The sequence below is a fragment of the Balaenoptera musculus genome, chromosome 17, assembly GCF_009873245.2.
Source record: "Balaenoptera musculus isolate JJ_BM4_2016_0621 chromosome 17, mBalMus1.pri.v3, whole genome shotgun sequence".
NCBI lineage: Eukaryota > Metazoa > Chordata > Mammalia > Artiodactyla > Balaenopteridae > Balaenoptera > Balaenoptera musculus.
Window position 1 is genome coordinate 43,524,455 of NC_045801.1, and position 22,063 is coordinate 43,546,517.

Consider the following 22,063-nt stretch of genomic DNA (forward strand, 5'->3'; position numbering starts at 1 on the left):
AGTTAGAATAGTATAAGGAATTAAAACAGATCGATTACAGCAATTAATTTAATTAAAACTTTTCCTGTGTACCTATTAGGTGTTAGGCACCTGGGATACGTCAATTAATAAAACTGACAGAATAGACCTCTACCCTCAAGCAACTTACATTCTGAGGTGAAGAAAGATAATAAACAATTTACATAATATATAAGTAAATTATACTAAAAACTGATGAATGACTATTAACAAAGGAACCAATGAAGCATGGTAAGGGGACACTTGAATTTGAGTTGGAGAAACTGAGGAGGCAATACACAAGGGGAGCATATTATCAATATTATGTGTACCACTAAGAAGGAGAAAATGCTATCAGGGAATTATTTATGAGCTGCATCCTGATTTGAGAAATGTTTGTGAAATATGTCATTGACATTTTGGGTTAAATGCTCAATAAGCAGAAAAAAAGAAGTAAATGTGAACATTTTCAGCTCACTACAAGGTATGCTTTTTATGTATGTCATTTGATGATTAAAGAAATAGCTGGCAACTCTACATTTGAAATTATATACTCAAAATATTTGTAATATATGGTCCATATTTCTTCTGTGTACATAAAATAATTCTCTATATATGTTCTCACTATTAATCATCTGAAGAATTTTTTGACATAATTTTCTTCTAGATTTCAGAGACAATATTGCATTCAATTATTCAAAAAGCAAACAAACACTGAAATATGTGTTTAATAACATGTCAGTTCTCTTCATGGAGTTCATTCTATATATGTGCTATATAACTGTAATTTCAAATATAGAAATCAATAAAAATGTTTTTTAAAGTTTATTAATTTTCTGAGTTTTGAAAAGGAAGGCTTTCTTTAAGAAAACATACCCATTTTCCAGGTTTTGTTAAGTGATTTAAATATAGTACAATAGATTAAAACCAAGACTTTCAAGTACAGACTTAGAGGATCACAGAGTTTTTAAATGAACTTACATGAAAAATCATTCGTTTAAATTTTTAAACAAAATTCACCCTAAACACCTCCCTGATGTTGTTCTAGGACAATCCCACAGAAATAATAACATGTGTGTTTGACCTAGTAAGTAGCCGATTCCAGCTACTGAGAAAGCAAATTTGGATAATTCAACTTTTAAAATCTAAGGCAAAAGACTGCTTAACAAGATTAAGTAATTTGATATGATATTTCTTATTTTAATATATTCAATGAATTTCATACATCTTGACAGGATTATAATTTCTGCAAATTGATCCAAAATGATTCTCCCAAATTTCAATCTATATGCACATTTATCTAGACGAAAGATGATGGCACATATAATTATTAGATTCTAGTTGACAATTCAACTTACCACAAATTTAACTAAATGACATATCTGCCATTATATAATAAAGAAATAGGTATATTCATAACATATATCTGGATGTTTAATTTTATGTAAAGCCATTTATTTCTTGTTCAATGTCCCTAGATATACTTTATTTGGTATTTGGTTAGTATATTCCTCATAATTTCTTCTAATACATATTTGTGCCTAGGAGGGAATTTTAAATTATACACGTTCCAAGTATTGGAGAACAAGCATGAGTTGAAAAATAAATAATTGAGGTCTGGATAACATGAGACTCTCTTACACCAAAAGTTTAAAGTATTAAAAGTTAATTTGAAACATTATTTTTTGGAGTTTAATTATTTTAAAAGATGCTTGCAAGACTACTTTGGAATAGCCATATTCATGGAAGGTAAGTTGGCTAGTGCCGACCTTATAGATCAGTAAACTACTTGCAGACAATTTGTAAGGAAAAGCTATCTCATAAGGGTATGTTCAAGATAAGAAATTCATTGGCAGAGACTCATTACTCACAGTTTTAACCTTATTTCCTCACTGTGGATACAGTTTGAAAATTTATTCCTGTGTATGTGTAACACACTATTTTCTACGAGATGTTTAAATAGATACCAAGGTGTAGAGTTCCAGAAATTTGAATATATGCTTCAAACATCTGGAGTTATACATATGGGGAATATACAGCTGTGTTTATTTCAATGATTACACATTTACATGCATATAATACATTTATTTAAATGTATAATTTCTTATATATGTGAGAATATTCAAACACATTTGCTGTACTTATTCGAATATGCAATTGAAAAAGGATTCAAATAAATAATTCACCTTTTTTATTTAAATCTTACAGTATTTATTTGTATAATGTACTTATTAATATACAATCAGAGCACTTTTTAGTGTAAAACCAAATATTTTTAAAAGATTAAAGTAACAATCGGGATCATGAGTCATACAAATGAAGAAATTTTTTGTACAGAGGTATTCATAGCTAGCAAACTTTCAGAAGAATTTGGAAATTCAGCAGGACAAGAGAATAAAAGCATTTGCAATTGGAATGTGTTTCTTTTATTCTAACAATTTTATCATAGTATAGTGGCCATTTTAATTGAATCTCAAAGCACTTATCCAGAGGCATTGTTTTTGTTTGTTTGTTTTTATTTTCTTTCTTACTACCTTATCTGACAAGACAAACACTTCTGGGTATTGGTATAATATAGAACGAAAAAGGATGTTATTATTTTAAAGCTGCACACATGCAAACCTGGTCAAGAGTATTAAGATAATCTCATTTAACTCTACCTTTATTTCTGGAAGAGGAACTGGACCAACAAAGGATTTAGAAGGACAAAAAATAAAATTACATTTTTAGACTCAATTCCTGGCCCTGATATCTTGGGAGATTTCAGAGAATCTTCTAGTTAGTCTGTTTATACTTGTCCAGTTCTTTTGTATGCTATTTCCTTTCTCAAGGTTTTCTTTTGTTTGTTCGTTTGTTTTTAAAGATTTGACGGGCTGTCCTAGAGAAAAGTGACTCATGTTTCAGCAAGAGAAAAATTAAATTGGAAGTCACATAATTTTTTTAAAAGAAGTTTGAGTTCAATTTACTACAGTATAAAAATAATGACTGCAGGCACTTTTTCATGTGTTGAACGACTGAATAAACGTCACTCACAGCCTCAGTTTCTTCGTTCTTAAGCTGTGGATAATAACATCTTTCAATGGGTGTTGTGAGGATTATATAAGGTATAAATCATTCAATTGTCAGATGCTTTGCAAATAATAACTAATAACAATATTTCATTCCAATTTTGTAGGTGTGAAGACTGGGTACCTGGACATATCTCCAAATCTTAGTTGTTGGTCAGGTTTCAGGAATCACCTTTCCTAAACTGATTAATCTGTTAAAAGCTTGAATCTGCAAACAACATTGTTTTCAGACAGTTCATTCTTCTTTCCAGGGATGCCCCCCCAGAGAGTGTGGATGGGGATATGTGTGTGTGTATGTGTGTTACATGAGAAAAGTTCAATAATCAAAAGAACGTATTTCTGTGCTTTATATTGAAAAACAAGTCGCAGTCCTTATTTTCAGTTTCCACGGTCACTTCGTGAGACAGGTATCAGAGCTTGGGAATTGCGTCAAAAGGAAATGCCACAGGTTCCGCGCATTTCCTTCCAGGACCCGCGCAGAGGCGGGAGAGAGAATGACCAATCGGAGCGCAAGTTAAGGCTGCTCCCGCCCCTTTCCGTCGAGCCCCGCCTCTTTTCCGTACCGCCCTCTGGGAGTAGGGGTGTGCAGCAGGCTCGTCCCGCCCCCTCCTCTGAGTGACAGGAGCGTGGACAGCAACATTTCCAGCCGGACACATAGTTTGTTGGCCCTTGCGTTGGCTGAGCTGAGGTGTGTGTGTCCAGCGAGGGCGAGGGGATTGGGGAGGCCCTGCCCGGGAAGCTCGGGGTCCGGGACTGAAAGCAGGCGCACCTCCTTAGTGGACCCCCAGTGCGTTTAGGAGACGTTCGATCCGCCCCTGGTAGCGGCACTTGGGCGGGCTGGGCGGAGGGGAGCTCTGGAAGAGGAACCCAGAGCCCGGGAAACCCAGTATGTACGGTAATGACTTAAAGACCCTTCCCAGCGAGCAGGGAGATCGCGGTGGGGGTGGGGATGGCGGCGCGGGATTCGGGCGGTGGGTGGGCGTGGCCGCCGTGGTTGCTAAGGAACGCGCGGTTCCCGCCCTGCCAGCGTGTCTGGCGCTGGCTGCTGGGCCCTAGAAACCGTAGCCCCACCCACCTCCCAAGGCCTTCCGCTAGGGTAGGGGTTGGCTCCCGTGTGCTGTCAGTTAATTCGCGTCCGTTTCACTGTCCTGATCTCTGCGTCTGTAGTTCCCGCTCAGGCCTCCCTCTCTCATGTTACTCCTCTCAACATTTTTCCTCGCCTCCCCTTATAAAATGAACAAGTATCTGCAGACCAAAACATGTGCAGAGAAGGGCTTCAGGCAGCCTGAGGTGGCTTTATTGCCAGGATGGTGGGGCGGGATTGGGCCTTTTCCTGGTATTTCGTGAATCCCTGAACCCACATGGTGTCCATGTGGATGACTAGGAAAAGGGAGATAGAAGATCTGATTTCTTCCGCCTGGAATTCTTTTTAATGGGTGCTGCTGTTTGAGCTCAATGAGCTTCTCAGGAAGTTGAGGCAATTCATTATTGGACATGCCCTAATATATGATCTCCCTTTCGGACCCTATTATGGAGAAGGGTGGTACTAAGCCTATAAAGCCCTCTTTTGCTTCACTGTCCCATGTTTAATGATTAACTATGAGATGGTAACGATAGATAACCATTTCAAATCTCTTCTTTGCCCCAATCAGCTGGCCCCAGATGATTCAGCAAAACAAACATTCCAGACAGAAAACACAAAGGAGCTAAAAGTCTGCTTTTACTTCCTTCTGCTAGGTTTACTGTATAAATCCCCAAGAAGGAAGCTTGTATTACTTGTTACCACTGGGAAGAAGACTGGCCTAAAAGTCAGGAATCTAACAGTTTGGAAATATTTGCCCTTAGGTAGTAACCCTCATAACTGTTTTCTCATCTGGAAAGTGGAGATACTTATGTGCCCTTTATTTCTAAAAAGTAAGGAGGAATAATTGGTTGTGAAAGTGTTATTAAAGTAATGATCTACAAGGATGTAAACTGTTATTGATTACACTTTTAATCTATCTTTTTGTCTCTATGATCTCTGTTGTCGATTCTGTATTAGGTCTTGTTAGATAGTACCTGAAATGTCTTGCATGAGATTTTTTTTTTTTCCATTGACATCACTAGATTTTTTTCAAGTATATTCATAGCCTGAAAGAATTGGTAAAGAGTACTTTCTAATTCAACGATGAGTGACCTTTTTGGTGGCATATACCATTGTAAGAAGCCAAGGGAAGCTATTGACTCTCCCCTTAGAAAAAGACACAATTACAAGCATAAGTGGACCTTGGATAAAGAACATCTGTTTTTGATCAACTTCTTGAGGGTTAAGGAAATTACTCTCCCACCTTACCTCACTCCAAAGAGTGAGTAATTTATATCCAAAACTACTTGACTGGGAGCAGAATTGGGTCTCTTTCCTTTCTTCCGCAGTGCATCTCACTGTAGCTTACCTTAGTTCATGGTCTTCAATGAATCCTTTTTCTTTTCTTTTCTTTTCTTTTTTTAGTGTTTAACAAACATGAGCTACCAATGATCAATAAACTGTTGCTGTCTTTCAAAAACATGTAAATTGTATTTTTTTCCAAATGCCCTTTGATCATCCTCTTAAAGAATATTCTTATATTTAAGCAAGTAAAAGAGAAATTATTGTCAAATATTTTGGGAAAATGTTAAATTGTATTTTTGTAATTCTCTCTTCTATCAAAGTCCATTTTGGACAAAGAAACGCTGATTACTTTTAGTGTATGCTACTAGAATTATTTAATTTAAATGAATGATCTTTTATAACATTATAATTTCCCGTGTCTAAAAAATATTGTGTTTGACTCCACTTTGGCTCTTTTCCCGATTTCTGTATTAAAATGGAAGGCTAGAAATAGAGATATTTTGTTTGCTAACGTACCTTTATCTAGCTTTATCAGTAAAAGTGGGCATTAGTAGTAGATACTATCGTTAGATAGAGAAAACAATGAAAAGGAAAAATATATAGCTTTTGTAATAAACATAAGAGTATTTAGGAGCACTGATTGTTTCTTTAGCACTTATAATTTTATTCGAACTGTTTAGTATTTATTCCTTTGTTTACTCAACTCACTTCATTTCTAGTGGAGAAACTAGAATAAAGACAAACTGATTGCAGCGAGAATTCTAATGGAATTAAAGTTTTAGGGCCTCAATAAATAATAGCTCTTTTGAATTTGTAAACAGGTGGAGTTGGCAAGATCTGCTTCATTACTACAGAGCTGATTGGACATAGTGCTTTCAGTGGGAGACCAAAAATGAGTACTAGAACTTCCTTCCCCTTTTTAGCTCCACTCCGTTTCTCGGAACCTAGACTTTAGTCCAGTGAGAGAAAATTTCAGTTTAAAGAACAGATGCACTTACTCAGAATTGCTGGTCTGTATGATCCAGGGCAGAGAGGGAAGAAAAAGAAGGTAAACCCCTAGTGTTTACAGGTTTATAACAGGTTATCTCTACCCATTGGAATAATATGGACTGAAGGATTTCAGCTACAGATCATGTAACTCCCCTGTTGGGAAGCTGTGAATACAGAGTGGGATCTGAGGCCAGGACTGTTAATCTAGTGCTCTGGTTTTTCATCCTGGATGGTACCTCTGGGCCATTTGAAATATGTGGAGGTGTTATTAAATTATTACAATATCTTTAAAAGCTACTGGCTTTTAGGACCCTGAGATTTAAGGATGCTGAATATTGTATAATGTAGAGGTCCTCCAGCTCAATGAAAGCTTTCCTTCCCCTACTCCAATGCCAAAATCATCTCTAGACTAGAGTGGAAGTTCCTCCATATAGAAACATGAAACTAGGCCAAATTTCCCCCTAGTCTTTGTTCATATGTACCATGTTTTTTCTTTCTTTCTTTCATTTTTTTTAATTGCAGTGTAGTTGACTTACAATATTGTATTAGTCTTAGGTTTACAACAGAGTGATTCAAAATTTTTATAGATTATACTCCATTTAATGTTATTATAAAATATTAGCTATATTTCCTGTGCTGTACAATATATTCTTGTGGCATATTTATTTTATACATAGTAGTTTATACCACTTAATCCTCTATCCCTATCATGCCCCTACCTCTTCCAATCTCCCCACTGGTAACCACTAGTTTGTTCTCTGTGAATCTGTTTCTGTTTCATTATATTCATTTGTTTGTTTTATTTTTTAGACTCCACATGTAAGTGGTAATATACAGTATTTGTCTTTCTCTGTCTGACTTATTTCACTAAGCATAATACCCTCTAGGCCCATTCATGTTGTCACAAATGGAAAGATCTCATTCTTTTTATGGCTGAGTAATATTCCATTGTATATATACACACCACATCTTCTTTATCCATTCATCTATTGAGTATCTACCGTGTTTTTGATATCAATAGATTTGACTCTAAATTTGAAGGTCTTAATAAAAACACTGCTTAGAATGTAGTTATTTTTTGGTATTCTCTCAGAATGACTAAAATTACATTAATGGAAAATAGCGATACATAGTTCATCATATTTAATATCCTTAAGACTGAATATGTCCTTACTGAACATATAAGAATCATAGACTCCTAGAGCTAAATTTTTTTCACCCCTATTATGTACACTTAATTCTTTCTTATATGGTACAAGTATTAAGTATCTTTACAACAATAGAGTGAGTAGGTACATATTTTCATCAAAAAGAAAAGATGACTTCTTAGCTTACTTTTTAGTTTTGAAATGTTAACAACGATAGAAAGATAAATACTCTGTACTCAGTGGTTTAACAAACTCTGTTGTGTTGAATCAGAAGGTGGAGACAGTTCTGTAAATGAGAGGATCTTTTCAATTTCATGGTTTTCAAGCCATTGAACATGGAGAATGAAGCAGGAATAAAGTAGCTTAGTTCTTCTATAGTAGTATTATGTAGGACAAAGTTGCAAAAACAGCAGACCAATTAGATTGAACAACTTAAATTTTTGAGGAAGACGAAGGGAAGATAGTTTAATGCAAAAAGCATTTTTTACATACTTTGAATTTTAAAATATTCAAATATTGCAAGATATAGAATAAGAAATTATATGGATACCTGTGACAAAATCCTAATTGTAGATTACAGTTTATAACCTACACCAGCTAGAAGGTGCACTGGACTGAAAGTTTTAGACTTGGCTCCAGCAGTAGATACATCATTTGTTGGGTTTTATAATGTCTCCAGGCATCAAGTTCCTTATTTGTGAATAGAAAGAGTTGAAGATTTATGGTTTTCTACTAGTTTTTTTCTGAAGAATATGCTTGAGTATTATGAAAATTCTCATTATTCACAGTGATTCACTTATAGCAGTTTATAGCACTGAATCTTTCTGGGCAGGAGTGTATTAGATATTTTTTAGGTATAATTTTAAAAAGAATATCCCAGTTCCTGATATCATTTTGTCTGTTCATAGAGGTCTATTCTCTGTCTCTTCTCCTTTCCTCAACATTCCCCTCACCCTCCACACATGCACACATTTGGAAAACACTGGGCTATGTAGAAATGATCTATACAGGCTCTTTCAATGCCAGAACTTTCTGGATAAATTTAGCATTTGAAATGAATAAAGTGGAACAAAAAAATCCCACAAAACCAAGGAAAAGGAAATTGGCAGAATACTCATAAGCATACCTGTGAAAATCTGAGAAGAATTTTAAGCTAAGGAAAAATATTTGAGGGAATTTTTTGATATCTAACACATGCAAGAATGCATAGCCTCTATGGATAGGAGAACTTCATATAAAAAGAGCAATGATTAAGTGACACTAGGAAGAGAATAAGATAAAAAGAGGACAAAGAAACTGAAAAATGTGAGAACTGTATTAGTTTTATATTCATGCTGTATAATTTCTGTATTTCAAAGTCTGATACAGGTTTTACTGGGCTGAAATCAAGGTATTGGCAGGGATGCATTCCTTTCTGGGGGCTCTGGGAGAGACTGTTTCCTTGCCTTTTCCAGCTTCTGGAGGCTGCCCACATTCTTTGGTTTATGGCTCCCTTCCTCCATCTTCAAAGCCAGCAACATTGCATCTCTCTGACTATTCTTCTGTAGTCAAATACATTATGACCACAACTAGGAAAACTTAACAACATTTAAAGACTCATCTGGATAATCCAGGAGGTTCTTCATTTAATCACATCTGCAAAGTTCCTTTTGCACTGTAAGGTAACATATTCACAAGTTCTAAGAATTAGGACTTGGACATCTTTGAGGAGGGACATTTCTGCCTATCACAATAACATATTAAAAGTTCATATTTGAGGCAGTAAAGAGCAGAACTGATGTTATGGTAGAAAATCTAATGTGTGGAGAATAGACTTGAAAAAATGTCCTAGCTGAAATACTGAATGCAAGAAAAGAGAGAAAGATGAATGAAGTCCATTATATGAACATTTGGAATTTCTGAAGGAGAGACTAGAAAATAGATAATTGTTCCTAAACAAGAGAACAGAACATTTGAAAAAAAGTAATAAACAAAGGGATAACAGGAAATAAAAGTTTTATGAACTAAAAAGTGACCAATGTATGCAGAAAGGATATTTCTTATATAAGATGTGACAACTCAGAGACACAATATCAAGATTTTTTTCAAATTATAATGATAAAGGAAAAAAAATTTTCATATGTATAGAAAGAGAGAGAAAAAATAGCATATTATTATCAGGAAACAAAAATTAAGCTGGTCTCAGACTTCTTTTCTGTAGTATTAAATACCAAATGACAACAGAGCAACATTTTTAAAGTTTAAAACAAAATTCCATGCAATCTGTCTTGTTCACACACAGCAACAGAAAACCACTCTTAAGTATATAAAGAACTCTAAAGTACACACTTTTTGCTTGGGGGGAAAAAGGACAATAATTTATAAGAAGCTGATACAATATAAATATGAAAGCGATGGTATATTAAAAAATGAACAAAAAAGATGATATATCTCAGAGCCCTAGAATATAGAGGTGGCTTTAATAATTACATTAAGTCTAGTTAAAATTCAAATGTAACAAAAAAACTGCATGAGAAGATATATAATATAAAAATTAATTCAGCAACAGCAATCTAAATTTAAATAAAACATTGTGATTTTCTGATTTATTTATGCCAGAGATGAAACCTGGTAATTCAAGAGTATGAATAGATTAAAAAATAAACCATAGCTCAGCAAACTATGACCCGGAGCCCACCCACATCTGGCTTGTTTTTGTAGGACCCATGAACCAAGAATAGTTTTTATGTTTTTAAATGGTTGAAAAAAATCAAAACAATGATATTTTGCAATGTGAAAATTATATGAAATTCCAACTTTATTGTTTATAAATAACGTTTTATTGGAACACAGCTACACTCATTTGTTTACATATTGTCTATAGCTGCTTTTGTGTTAAAACAGCAGTGTTGAGTAATTGCAACAGAGATATAAATGTGGTGCTCTCTTAGCTTTGCATTGCTTCTCAGAGCACTACAAATCACAGTGACAAACTTGAGTTATAACTTGATTTTGTCTCTTGACCTGCAGAGCCTAAAATATTTATGATCTGGCCCTTTACAGAAAAACTTTGCAACTCCTAACCTGAACTATATATATGGACTTTAGTGTATAAGACTGAAACTTTCTTTTCAATTCACGGTACCCAGATTTACTCAGTTATTGCCCTTCAATGTTCTACTTACCCTAGCAACTCTTTGGTCTTATATGGACTTGGGTTAAAACCAAGAATCTATTATTCTTTTTATTTAATAATCCAAATTTTCTCTTTTTCGTCTCTGTGCTTTAGAAAAAAATTCATGTAAAGATTTTAGAATATCACTTCCGAAGACAAAAATCAGTTAATACTGCAATACTGTAAGAAGAAATAAGTACGTTGTATGTCAATCATTTAATAATCAAATATTTGTTTGGCAAGTATAGGTGAATTATTTCAGAAGAAGTGACATTGAAACAAGGTTTTGAAGGATATTTGTAAATTCAAGGTGGTTAAGGCTGGGGCTAAGGTAACATGGAGAGCAAGATTTGTAAAGCCACTAAGCTGTCAGTGGGGTCATGTGATTGGGAGATGTAAGAAATTCAGTAGCTGGAACAGAATTTGGAAAAAAAAAGTGGCTGGAGTTGAGGCAATAAGACCTGCTAGCCCAGGCCAAGAAGGCTGTTATATGTCATGCAAAGCCAGTCTCATCTTGTGGGCAATGAGGATCCATTTCAGATTTTTGAACTGTAGAGCAACATGATCAGATTAGTATTTAGAATAATGGTTCTTAAATTTTTCAAGTACAGCACTCCCTAAAATTCTTTAATTCTATGACTTATACCTTCATGAAGCAAAAGTTGCCTTGGGTTATACCCATTTATGTTATATTTATAACAGTTTTTCCTTTGACGGGGATATATAAACAATCCCCCAATTTCTTTTCTCCATTTTACAGATGTAAAGTCTATATCTCAGATAAATGATCTGAACACTGTCTTCCTTGTAGAGGAAGGTGAGTGTGTTCTGTGATTAGACAGATTTGATTTCAAATCTCTACCCTTACCTTGTTAACTGCATGCCTGGAAAAGTCACCTAATCATTAGAAAACCTAGTTTTCCCAGTTGGGGTTAATTGTACTTATCCCACAGGAATATTATGAGAATTTCTGAAAATGCATGCAACATGCTTAACACAGTAAATGGAAACTGCTGATATTATTATTATTACTAATATTAATCATCATCATTATAAGGCTTCAACACCCATTATTCACATTTTCAAAACACAAAAGTTTTGAAAAATTATTTTTTTTCCAAGTTTTCACAAACTCATTTGAGACAAACCAGCTTTGAAATGACAAGGTACTACTTATATAGTATTTATTTTTCTAGTCAGTGTAAATATTGATAAGATTTTGCTATGAAGTATTGATGTGCTGCCCCCATACTCCTCTAAGAGTGTCATGTAATTATGGTAGATATGGGACATATTACCTTTCTATAGTCTCCAAAACACATCTCGCCCAGTTTATTTTATTTAATTTTTATTTTATTATTTATTTATTTTTTAGAATTTAAAAAAAATTTTTTTTACAAATTTAAAAGAATTTTTGAAGTGTTTTAAAAAGACTTTAAAATTCTTTTAAAAATCTGGACCATTCTTAAAGTCTTTATTGAATTTGTTACAATATTGCTTCTGTTTTACATTTTGGTTTTTTGGCTGCGAGGCATGTGGGATCTTAGCTCCCTGACCAGGGATCGAACCTGCACCCCCTGCATTGGAAGGCGAAGTCGTAACCACTGGATCACCAGAGAAGTCCCTCAAACATTTTAGATAAGGACTACAGATCTATATTATTATGATTCTTTTATTTTAATAACAGCTTCATTGAGATATGATTCACAATCATAAAATTTATCATTTTAAAGTGTACAATTCAGTGGGTTTTAGCATATTCACAGAGTTGTGCAATCACTACTATCTAATTTTAGAATATTTTCATCACCTCAGAAAGTACCCACTATCAGTCACTCCCCATCTGTTCTGCTCTCACCCTCACCATTAATCAAACTATTTCTGTCCCTATAGATTTTCTCATTCTGAACATTTAATATAAAGAGAGCAATAGGAATGATGCATTAATTGGACTTTTGTGAATGGCTTCTTTCACTTAGCATAATGTTTTCAAAGTTCATCCATGTTGTACCATGTATCAATATTTCATTACTTTTTAAGTTGAAATAATATTCAATCTTATGGTTATACCACATTTTGTTTATCTATTTATCATGGATTGTTTTCACTTCCTGGCTATAAGGATAATGCTGCTATTTACATTTGTATACACATTTTAATGTGAACATACATTTTCATTTCTCTCACGTATATACCTGGTAGTGGAATTACTGGGTCACATGGCCATTCTGTTTAGTTTTTTGAGGAACAACCAAACTGTTTTCCAAAATGGCTGCACCATTTTGCTTTCCCACAAACAGTGTATGAAGGTTCTAGTTTCTCCACATCCACAGCAACACTTCTTATTATCTGTCTTTTGGTATAGCCATCCTAGTGTGTATGATTTGAATTGTGATTTTGATTTGAATTTCCCTAATAACTGATGATACTGGGTATCTTTTCATGTGCTTATTGGCAATTTGTATTTATTCTTTGAGGAAATATCTATTCAAATCCCTTGCACATTTTAAAATTGTTATTTGTATTTTTACTGTTGTAAGCGTTCTTCATATATTCTCTGTATATGACCCTTATCAGTTATAAAATTTGCAAATATTTTCTCCCATTCTGTGGGTTGTCTTTTCATTTTCTTGATCATATCTTTTTGGAATACAAAAGTTGTTTTATTTGTTTATATATATATTGTTATATTGTTTATTATTATTTTGTTACTTGTGCTTTTCATGTTGTTTCTAAGAAACTATTGCCTAGCACAAGGTCATGAAGTTTTACCTCTGTGTTTTCTTCCAAGCATTTTATAATTTCAGCCTTTGCATTTAGGTCTATGACTTGGTTTGAGTTAATTTTTGTGTATGGTATGAAGTAGGAGTTCAACTTTATTCTTTTGCAGCATCATTTTTTTAAAAAGACTACACTTTCATATTGTGACTCTTGACCTGAATTATCATCATTATTTTCAAATAGTCTAAAAATTGCAAGCTACTTTTTATTGAAATACAGTTGTCCTACAATATTATATTAGATTCAGGTGTACTGTATAGTGATTTGACATTTGCATACATTATGAAATGATCACCACAATAAGTCTAGTAACCATCTGTCCCCATACAAATATATTATTGACTATATTCCTTATGCTGTAACTTATTTATTGTAAAACTGGAGTTTGTATCTCTTAATACCCTTCACCTATTTCACCCACCTCCCCACCTCTCTCTCTTCTAGTAGCCACCCATTTGTTCTTTGCATCTATGAGTCTCTTTTCATTTTGTTTTGTTTGTTTGTTTGTTTTCTTAGATTCTACATGTAAGTGAGATCATGCAGTATTGGTCTTTTTCTTCACTTGATTTATTCAACTTAGCATAATACCCTATTGATTCTTTTGCATGTAGCTATCCAGTTTCCCCAACACCATTTATTGAAGAGGCTCTCTTTTCCCCACTACATATTCTTACCTCCTTTGTCATAGATTTATTGATCATATAAGTGTGCATTTCTTTCTGGACTCTGTTCTGTTCCATTGATCTGTGTGTCTTTTTTTTGTGCCAGTATCATACTGTTTTGATACTTTTGTAGCTTTGTAGTGTAGTTTGAAATCAGGGAGGGTGATATCTCCAGGTTTGTTCTTCTTTCTCAAGATTGCTTTGACTATTCTGTGTCTTTTTGTGTTTCCATACAAATTTTAGAATTGTTTGTTCTAGTTTGATAAAGAATCCTTTGGGATTTGATAGGAACTGCATTGACTCTGTTGATTGCCTTGAGTAGTATGGTCATTTCAACAATATTAATTATTTCAATCCATGAGCACAGTATATTTTTCAATTGTTTGTGTGGCTTCAATTTCTTTCATCAATGTCTTAGAGTTTTCTGAGTACAGGACTTTTACCACCTTGGTTAGATTTATTTCTAGGTATTTTATTCTTTTAAATGGAATTATAAATGGGATTGTTTTCTTAATTTCTCTTTTTGATAGTTCATTGTTAGTGTATAGCTATGCAACAGTTTCTGTATATTAACTTTATTGAATTCATTGGTGAGTTCTAATAGTTTTGTGGTGGTGTCTTTAGGATTTTCTATGTATTTATATATGTATATAAATTATATAGTATATACATATTTTATATATATGTATATATATATTTTTATATATATATTCATGTCATCTGTAAACAGGGACAGTTTTACTTCCTCCTTTCCAATTTGGATTTCTTTTATTTCTTTTTCTTGTCTCATTGCTGTGGCTATGACTTCTGATACTAGGTTGAATAAAAGTGGCAAGAGTGGGCATCTTTATCTTGTTCCTGATCTCAGAGTAAATGCTTTCAGCTTTTCACCATTGAGTATAATGTTGGCTATAGGTTTGTTATACATGGCCTTTATTATGTTGAGGTACATTCCCTCTATACCCATTTTGTTGAGAGTTTTTAATCACAAACAGATGTTGAATTTTGTCAAAAGCTTTTTCTACATCTATTGAGATGATCATTTTTTTTTCAATTTGACAATGTAATGTATCACATTGATTGATTTGTGAGTATTGAATCATCTTTTGTCACTGTGATAAATCCCACTTGATCATGGTGTATGATTCTTTTAATGTATTGTTTGATTTGTTAATATTTTGTTGAGGATTTTTGCATATATGTTTATCACTGGTGTTGGCCTGTAATTTTCTTTTTTTGTGGTCTCTTTTTCTGGTTTTGGTATTCAGGGTGATGTTAGCCATGTAAGATGAGTTTGGAAGTGTTCCTTCCTCTTCAATTTTCCAAATAGTTTGAGAAGGATCGATGTTAACTCTTTAAATATTTGGTAGAATTCATCTATGAAGCCATCTGGGCCTGAACTTTGTTAAGAGTATTTTTTTTTTTATTACTGATTGAATTTGTTAATTAATGATTGAGTAAATTAATATTAATTTATTTATTAATGACTGAATTTCATTACTTGTAATTGGGCACGTCATATTCGGTTGGCCAAAAAGTTCATTCGGGTTTTTCCATTACATCTTACAGAAAAAGATGTATGTTTTCCCATACGTCTTACAGAAAAACCCAAACAAACTTTTTGGCCAATCCAATATTTTCTAAATTCTTCCTGATCAAGTCTTGGGAGATTGTACTTTTCTAGAAATTTATTCATTTCTTCTAGGTTGGCACATAATTGGTTGTAGTAATCTCTTATGAGCCTTTGTATTTCTGTGGTGTCAGTTGTAACATCTCCTTCTTCATTTTTCATTTTATTTATTTGGGCCCTCTCTGTTTTCCTTGATGAGTCTGTCTAATGGTTCATCCATTTGTTTATCTTTTCAAAAAACCAACTCTTAGTTTCATTGAGCTTTTCTCTCTCTCCCTCTTTGTTTTGTTTTGTTTTTTTTAAGTCTCTGTTTTATTTATGTCTGCTCTGATCTTTGTTATTTCTTTCCTTCTACTAACTTTGGATTTTGTTAGTTCTTTATTTTCTATCACTTTAGGTGCAAGACCAGATTGTTTCTTTCAGATTTTTTTGTTTCCTGAGGTAGGCTTGTATCACTGTCAACTTCCATCTTAGAACTACTTTTTCTGCATCCCACAGAGTTTGGATTGCTGTGTTTCCATTTTCGTTTGTCTTCAAGTATTTTTTTACTTCATTTGATTTCCTCTATTACTCATTGGTTGTTTAAGTAGCATATTGTTTAGCTTCCACCATGTTTGTGTTTTCTGTAGTGTTTTTTTTTCTTGTAATTGATTTCTAGTCTCATAGCGTTTTGATGGAAAAAGATGCTTGATATGATTTTAATCTTCTTAAATTTATGAAGACTTATTTTGTGGCCTAGCATGTGATTTATTATGGAGAATGACCCATGTGCACTTGAAAAAAAATGTGTATTTGTATTCTGATGTTTAGGGATGGAATATTTTATATGTATGTATTAATTTCATCTGCTCCAATGTGTCATTTAAGGCCAGTGTTTTTTTTTACTAATTTTCTGTCTGAATGATCTGTCCTTTGATATAAGTGGGGTGTTAAAGTTTTCTACTACTGTGTTACTGTCAGTTTCACCCTTCATAGTGGTTAATATTTGCTTTATTTATTTAGGTGCTCCCATATTGGGTGCATTTATATTTACAATTGTTATATCTTCTTGTTGGGTTGATCCCATTATCATTATGTCATGTCATACTTTGTTTCTTATTACAGTTTTTGTTTTAAAATCTATTTTGTCTGTCAGTGCTAACCCAGTCTTTTTTGTTTCAATTTTCATAGAGTACTTTTTTTTCATTTCCTTACTTTCAGTCTGTGTGTGTCTTTAGAACTGTAATGACTCTTGTAGAAAGCATATGTATGAATCTTAATTTTTTAATCCATTCAGCCACTCTATGTCTTTTGACTGGAGCATTAAGTCCATTTAAATTTAAAGTAATTCTTGATATGCATGTACTTATTGTCATTTTGTTAATTGTTTTTGGGTTGTTTCTGTAGTTTTTTTTTTTTTCTCCTTTCTTCTTTTGCTTCCCTTTTGATTTGATGGCTATCTTAGTGTTATGTTTAGATTCCTTTCTCTTTTTTTGTGTCTATATCTATTTTAGGTTTTTGATTTGTGGTTACTCTGTGGTTCATATATAACAACCTATATACATATATATACAGATATGTATTGTGTATGTGTGTGTATGTGTGTGATTATTTTAAGTTGATGATCTCTTAAGTTTGGAGGCATTCTAACCGCCTTATATTTTTACTCCCCCACCACCACGTTTAATGTTTTTGATATTATATTTTTGTTTTTGTGTCCCTTAACTATTTATTGTGGATATAGATGATTTTACTACTTTTGTCTCTTAATCTTCCTACTTTATAAGTGGTTGATTTATTGTATGTTTGCCTTTATCAGTGAGATTTTTTTTCCTTTCGTAAGTTTCATATTTATAGTTGTGGCCTTTTCTTTTCTTATTAAAGGAGTCATTTTAATATATCTTTTAGACCTGGTTTGGTGGTGCTGAAGTCTTTTAGCTTTTGCTTGTCTGTAAAACTTTTGATCTCTCTATGAAATCCGAATGAAAGCCATGCCAAGTAGAGTATTTTTGGTTGTAGGTTTTTCCCTTTCATCATTTAAATATATTGTGCCACTACCTTCTCACCTTCAGAGTTTCTGCTAAAAGTCAGCTGATAGCCTTATGGGAGTTCCCTTATACATAACTTGCTGCTTTTAATAGCCTTATGGGAGTTCCCTTATACATAACTTGTTGCTTTTAACTTGCTGCTTTTAATATCCTCTGTTATCATTAATTTTTGCTATTTTATTTATAAAGTGTCTTGGCATGAACCTTCTTGTGTTCATCTTGTTTTGGAATCTCTGTGCTTCCTGGACTTGGACGTCTGCTTCCTTCCCCAAGTTAGGGACTTTTCAACTATTATTTCTTTAAATAAGTTATCTGCTCTTTCTTCTCTTTATTCTGTGACTCCTATAATGTGAATGTCAGTTTGCTTGATGTTGTCCAAGAGATCTGTTAGACTATCCTAATTTTTAAAAATTCTTTTTTTTTTTTTTTTTTTTTTTTCTGTTCAGCTTGGGTAATTTCCAGTAGTCTATCTTCCAGATTGCTGATCTGTTCCTCTGTATCTAATCTACTACTGATATCTTCTAGTAAATTTTTTTTATTGCAGTTATTGTAATCTTTGCTCTCTTTGTTTCTTCTTTATATTTTCTAGCTCTTTGTTGAACTTCTCACTTTGTTCATCCATTCTCCTCCTGCATTTGGTGAGCATCTTTATAATCATTACCTTGAACTCTTTATTGGGTAGATTACTTATCTCCCCTTTGTTTAGGTCTTTTTCTGAGATTCGACTTGTTCCTTCATTTGGGACATATTTCTCTGTTGCCTCATTTTTCCCAGTTCTCTGTGTTTATTTCTACATGTTAGATCAGTCAGTTATGTTTCTTCTTCTTGGAGAAGTGGCCTTATGTAAGAGATATCCTATGTAGCCCAGCAGCATGTTCCCCTCTGGTCACCAGAACTATATGTCCTAGGGGTGTCCCATACATGGGCTGCATGTGCCCTCTGTTGTGGCAGGGCTGACTACCATGGTCGTGCTGGTAGGTGAGGCTGGCCCCAACCCGGTTGGCTGCGAAGCCACATGTTGTGTGGTAGCTGCAGGCCTGCTAGGGGATGGCATGAACTCCCCATGCAGTTGGTTGTACAGCCTGGGGGAAATAGGACTGCCGCTCGCCTGCTGGTGTGTGGGGCTGAGTCCTAGCATGGCTGTTTGCATGGTCCAGGTGGGCACTGAGCTGGCACTGGCCTGCTAGTGAGCATGGCCAAGTCTCCGGGCGGCTGTCCACACAGTCCAGGGAGGCATGAGTCTGTTGCTATCCCACTGATGGCTTGAGGGAGGATTCCAAAATGGGGATTGACAATGCTGGTGGTATTGCTGTAGAATGAGCTCCCAGAAATGGTTGTTGCCAGCTTCTCTATCCCCATGGAGAGTCCCAGTTACCTCCTGCCTCTCTGGGAGGCTCTCCAAGATCAGCAAGTGGGTCTGACCCAGGTTCCTCTCAGAATACTGCTTCTGTGCTGGGATTCAGAACATGTGAAGTTTTGTACATGCCCTTTGAGAGCAGAGAGTTTGTTTCCTATAGCTGTCTGGCTCTCCCAAACATAAGACTTGCTGGTTTTCAAAGCCAGACATCCTGAGGATTTGTCTTCCTGGTGCAGGACCCCTAGGCTAGGGAGCTTAGTGTGGGGCTCAGGCCTCTTATTCCTTGGTGAGGAACTCTAAGATTTTGATATTCTTTTCATTTGTGGTTTGACAACCTGAGGAAGTGGGCTCTGACTATACCACATCTCTGCCTCTCCTATTCATCTTCTCGTGGTCCCTTCTTTATATGTTTAGTTGTGAAAAATCCTATATGCTAGTCTTCATGTTGTTCTCATGGAGAATTGCTCTGTAAGTAGTTGTAATTTTGGTGTGTCCGTTGAACTCCAGGTGAGTTCATGGTCTTCCTACTCCACCAGCTTGGCCACCTCTGCAAGCTATTTTTAACGATATAATTACAATTAGTAAAACTTGTATTCTCAAATACTTTGAGTTAAATTTTGTGTTGATTATTATTGTTAGACAGCAGTTTGGAACCACTTAAATTTGATACTCTTATCTATGTGACAGCAATTGTGGCATAAAGCTAGAGATAAGTTCAGTGCCTGGCACATAATAAGTATTTAATAAATATTCATTGAACAAAAATGAATAAACCATACATTATTTGAATGTTTTCCTTGTTGCTTTTTAATTGGCATTTGGTTTAGAAAGTAACATGTACTTAACAATTATGGCTGAATAAATATATTTATAGGTCAACTCTACAAATTGCAATAACAGAAAATAAATTCAAATTAGTCTCTACATTCATATTTAGGTCTAAAATATACTGGAAACATCTCTTAATACTTTTCAGATAATCACTATACAATGAACCATTCTTCAAGTGTGATCTGCAGAAATAATGTTACTGTTTATTACAGTGGAAGGGGGTCTTTACTTAAATAAATTTGGGACACATTGGGTCAAGTAAATTTAAATAGGCTTTTCTATTACAGGACTTCTCAGAGCTTTTTTATGAAAGTGTACCTTGTGTAAAGGGGGAGTAGTATGCAATGTTTTTCAAGTATACATGGCCATAGAAACTTAATTTGAATGAACATATAACAGAGCTGGCAAACCACAAACCACAACTTGGAAAATGCTACCACAGTGATTTTATTTTGTGGACATTAAGGAACTGGAGATCATCCATTTAATATTTCCATATACTCTATTTTGAATTCCAGTAAGAAAAAGCAACCAAGAGTATTATTATTGGTATCTGGAGTTGAATTTGCCAGGAATGCGAGCACAGCTTTCTCAGTAAAGATCTTGCCTTTAGAAACATCTTACCCCTTGACATCTCTCCAGAGTTAAGACTTGGCAGCCTCAAGGACACAGCACAAGGTGTATTTATTTGATTTAACATTTGGCAAAAGGTGTTTTGACTTGTGGTTTGTTTTCTTTCACTTTGTTTCTCGTGTATTGGTTTGTTTGTTTTTGGCAATGAACTTGAGTTTGGAATTAGTTCTTTTTTATGGGAGGCAGGATTACCATGGGGAAATGTTTTTACTTGGATTTACTTTATGATTTTGGGTAAATCCAAGAAAATGAAGCAAGATCCATAAAACTATAAATTTTTATCTGATTAATTTGTTAAATCATTTAGTATTATTAATTGTCTATGAGAATTTGTTGCCACATTAAATATTTGGTCTCTCTTGATGTTTGATACACTATGATACTTTGATATATAACTATATGTTGATAATTATATATTGGTTAAAATCAATGTCCCTGCATAATAAGTAGTGAACAAATTAAGATCATCATAAAATATCTATTATTCAACATTATTTTAAATCTTTCTTGATTAATTGGTACATCTATGTCTCACATGCTTTGTGGAGAGAGGAAATATGTTATAAAATGGAAGAAAATGGGCCCCCATTATATCTGTGACCCTATCTTCTACTCTCTTCTTCCACCCCTCATGCTAATTAGAACTCTTCAATAGCTCCCCATTTCACTCAAAATAAAAGCTAAAGCTTTGAAACTGGCCTGTATGTCTCTGAAAGACCTGGCTCCTTGTTACCTCTCTAATCTCATCCCTAACTACTCACTTGCTCAGCCATACTATCTCCCTTGTTGTTATTTGAACATGCCAGGAGTGTTCCTATCTCAGGGTTTTTCCATTATTTTCTCTACTGAATTGCTTTCTCCCTGATATCTGCATGACCAATTTATTTACTTTCTTTTGGGTTGTTATTAAAAGGTCACTTTCTAAATGAGGTCTTACGTGGTCACCATCCAAAATATCCCTGCTCTGTGTTTTCTACTTAGCATTTATCTTATCTAATAAACTATGTATTTTATACTTATTTGTCTTGTTTACTGTCATTATCATTTGCAAGAATATTAGTTATTCCTATGAGGGTAAGGGTTTTTGTTTGCTCTGGTTTTATTCTAGCAACCAGAGTAGTCCCTGGCCTTTGATGAGTGAATGAATGAATGCTTAATTTAGCAAATATTTTTTAAGGACTTACCATGAGCAGTACTAGTTGGTGAGGATACAGAAATGAAATACACAGTTCCTGCCCTCAGAAGTACACTTTGAAGGGAGGTAGAAATTGCAGCAGTATGAACAGAACTTTATCATTACTTGAGGAAGCAACATTTAATCAGACTGTGTTGGGCTCATGAACGTCTTCCTGAAAAATGTAACCCTTTGAATCACTCAGATAGCCTAGGTTTTGCTGTAGGAACAAAGAAGCCCAAA

The 22,063-nt window shown here is 34.3% G+C and overlaps 1 protein-coding gene across 5 annotated transcripts in view; it reads left to right on the top strand.

Moving 5' to 3' along the window:
• Positions 1-3,629: 3,629 nt before the first annotated feature.
• TRIQK (triple QxxK/R motif containing) overlaps positions 3,630-22,063 on the top strand; it is a 103,315-nt gene continuing 84,881 nt past the window's right edge. For 2 of the 5 annotated variants that reach the window (XM_036830936.1, XM_036830937.1), the window contains exons 1-2: positions 3,639-3,753; positions 20,532-20,691. The gene's annotated coding sequence lies outside the window, so the exon portion shown is untranslated. Of the gene's footprint in view, positions 3,756-3,930; positions 3,952-20,531; positions 20,692-22,063 lie in introns of those variants that run through there. The other 3 variants (XM_036830938.1, XM_036830939.1, XM_036830940.1) reach the window with 3 other exon arrangements.